This window comes from Aplysia californica, unplaced genomic scaffold (assembly GCF_000002075.1).
Source record: "Aplysia californica isolate F4 #8 unplaced genomic scaffold, AplCal3.0 scaffold01076, whole genome shotgun sequence".
NCBI classification, from domain to species: domain Eukaryota; kingdom Metazoa; phylum Mollusca; class Gastropoda; order Aplysiida; family Aplysiidae; genus Aplysia; species Aplysia californica.
Genome location: NW_004798346.1, coordinates 163252 through 166927, shown reverse-complemented (window position 1 = coordinate 166927; position 3676 = coordinate 163252).

Here is a 3676-nt window from a genome sequence, read left to right as displayed (position 1 = left end):
ACACACACACACACACACAGACACACAGACACACACATACATCAGCAACAGCAGGTGGGAGGTCTCTCCCCTGTCTACAGTCATTAAGCCCCTATTGCTGCGCGCCCCACAACTCATAGACCTCGTCTCAAAACGAAAATCACCCATCACCCATCAACACCTCCTATAAAAATATCCCATTTTCACTCTCAGCCCCCAACAACCTTGTCTTAGCCTGCTGAAAGGAGATATGTATCTTCTTTTAGATGAAAGGGGGAAGAATTAGAGACCGCTTTGGTATTGACTTAACGCTGATATTTCACACGGAAAGAGGCCAACAGACGAAGACAGTGCACTCAACCATTCACGCCCCAACGACCTTTTTGACAGACGGGGAATCTTTTGATGGACGTTTGCTTAAAGATGGACCCTTTGTGCAACTGGTCTATTTTATGCAGTTTCTGATCTTATGCGGCTTAATAATGTCATTAAACAAACAAAATACCTCCACCCCCGCAAATTATTTTAAAAAAATGATGATGATGATGATGATGATGATGATGATGATGATGATGATGATGCTGATCATAATGATGATCATAGTGATGATCATAATGGTAATAATATCAATGACATCAACAACAACAACAACAACAACAACAACAACAGTAATGATAATAATAATAATGATAATAATGGTCGTGAAGACAATGGTAATGAAAATGTTAACAATAATCGTAAATATAATGGGGGAAATAATAAGATGATATCAATGATAAACAAGATTGTAATGATGATGATAAAGTTGGTAAAATTAATGTATGATAATATGATAAATAAATATTGAACAATACTGATTTTTTAACAATGATAATAATAATAATAATAATAATAATAATAAATAATAATAAGATAATAATAATAATAATAATAATAATAATAAAGAAGAAGAAGAGGCACAGATCAAAAAGTCCATACCGAGTTTTGAAAAGTTATCAATTCAACGAACACTATCCCAGCACCTTCTAAGAAAAGATCATTCGTCTAAGGATTCCAAACTTCTTGTTGAGAAGAGCGCTTACCACCACTGTCTAGTTGGAACTGCAATGACGAGCGCTTGAGAGAAACCACTTTATAAAGTACTGAGAGTTCAGTGGAAGTTAGAATTATGATTGCACGTATCCAAAAGCAAAGATTCCGAGTCTGCTGGTATTCCGTGTATGGGTAGGAGTATGAGGGAAAGGGCGGGACAATTTTAAGGAAAATCCAGGTGATCGGGTGTCGTGCACCTACAACAACGTGTATTGTGTAAGCAAAGATTCTCCACTACACGATCTTTGGTGTAAGTGGCGTCTGCAGTCTAGTGGTTAGGCTTGTGGACTCGTAATCATGAGGTAACAAGTTCGGGGGTTCGAGCTTCAGGACCGACGTTGTGTCCTTGGGAAAGGCACTTTGCACAAATTTTCCTCACTACATCCATGTGGGAATGGGCATCCGGCCAAGGACAGCGAAAGATCTTGTCAGTATGCTAGTGCTTTAGCGCCTATAAATGGCAGCTTGCACTGTATGTTTCCCAGGAAGTTGAGATTATTTCAAAATGCTATCAGGTCTGCTGGGGAATTAATATAGACGCTGTGTATGGAGCTTGCTGTTGACCGGGAAAATGCTATGTCATTATTATTACTGTACTATAATGATTATTATTGTTATTATTATTAAGTGAACAGTCAAAGCTTTATTTAAAGCTTTAACTTTTAGGGTTCAGATTGTTTTCATAATATTTGGACCATTTGATATTTTCTCACAAAAATGTCTGATCTTATACAGCTTTTGGTTGTAAGAATACACGAGCATATTCAAAACTTCTCTGATTACTGGATTAGTTTATCTTTCCACTTGTGCTTACTCATACCTGCCTGCCTGCCTGCCTGCCTGCCTGCCTGCCTGCCTGCCTGCCTGTCTGTCTGTCTGTCTGTCTGTCTGTCTGTCTGTCTGTCTGTCTGTCTGTCTGTCTGTCTGTCTGTCTGTCTGTCTGTCTGTCTGTCGATCTATCGATCTATCTATCGATCTATCTACCCACTCTCTCCCTTTTGTATATTTTATAATGTACAAGATACACATTCACCAACATACAGAATAAATAGACACATTGTACTGGCGTCTGTGGTGCACTGGTTAAGCACTTGCCGTCATACGCTAGAGAAGTGAGTTCGATTCCCGAGGGAGGAAAAATGTTATCACTTATCGTGAGCGAGCGTGCTGGAATGTTGTATTCCTCTCAGCCCAGGTAGACCCTGGCAGGCATGATCAAAGCCCCGCTTCCTAGATGTTTTAAATTGTATCGATGGGGGCGTAAAAAAACCCACGTTAAAAAGAAAAATTCAGAAATGAAGAATAATCTACTATTCTGGATGGTTGTACACTACCACCACTGCCCCTCTCTCCACTCGACTGCTCCGAGTACTGCAGCAGCAGTGCGATCAATGTGACACCAGCATTCGAAGCGGTATCTATTCTTACTGCTCCTTATATGGCGACGGCCGGCGAGCGCAAGCGATTGATTCACGGGCAAGCATTGGCCTTGTGTGACACGGCATACTTGCTATTATTATTGTTGTTGAACGCAAGAAGACAATACTGAAGCTCACGTTTTCATAGCAAAACAAATCGCTACCGCTACATCAGAATTACAAAATTCTATCTGCTGAGTCCTGAGTTTTTAGAAATTTGAGGTACAAAACTTTTGAGTTTCACAGCATGTCAAACTTTTTTCAAAAGCATTTTACAAAATTCTAATAACGACTCCGCATAATCTTACGATCTTGACAGAGCAGATAAAGTGTTTGGTTCTGACTCCATGTCTTAGTAACTCAAAACGGTCAAAATGTCAGATAAAATTTTGAAATCTTTACGGTAGCGAAATAGCACCCCCCCCCCCCCCCAATTTTCCAGGTCCTTCCCTAAAAACTCAAGTAAGAGTACAAAACGATTCGCAAACATTATTTAGAAGTCGTTTCAGCAAAACTTTGAAGGCACTTGTAACACAAATATGTTATATAGGTGCCGAATATAAGACGTACTACTAGAGAGTAAATTACAAGAGCAAATCAGACTAATGCGTCCCCACCCACCCTCAAAGAAACAGAAATAGCTACAAGAGCAGCAGCAGCAGCAACAGCAGCAGCAACAACAACAACAACAACAACGACATCACCAACGACAGAAAATTAATTTCTATGCAAAGATAACTCAATTAATGATAATAAAATAAATACGTTAAACTTTATTAATCACCGTTTGGAAATCTGAGCTTCAATGGCAAACACATTTGATAAAATTATTAATAATTACATAATTACACACGTAAATGCACATACAAGGAACCCCAAACACAAGGAACAGAATATTATTACACCAATATAAACAATTTTACCACATGCCATAGCTGGTCGCCATAGTGCAGTGCCTGTTTTTTTGTTTGCTTTTTTTTCTTCTAAGGTCTTCGTGTCTCGCTCAAGGACACAACACAGGAATCACCCATCTAAACCTCGTAGTGTCATCGACCCTTACTTAACATAAGCTTATAGTTAGTTTGATCTCACTATACACTACTCGGCCACTGGAGCATTTTGAATTTGAAAAAACAAAGAAGAGACATATATAATAGCCAAATGAGAAATAATATACATTCATAAAT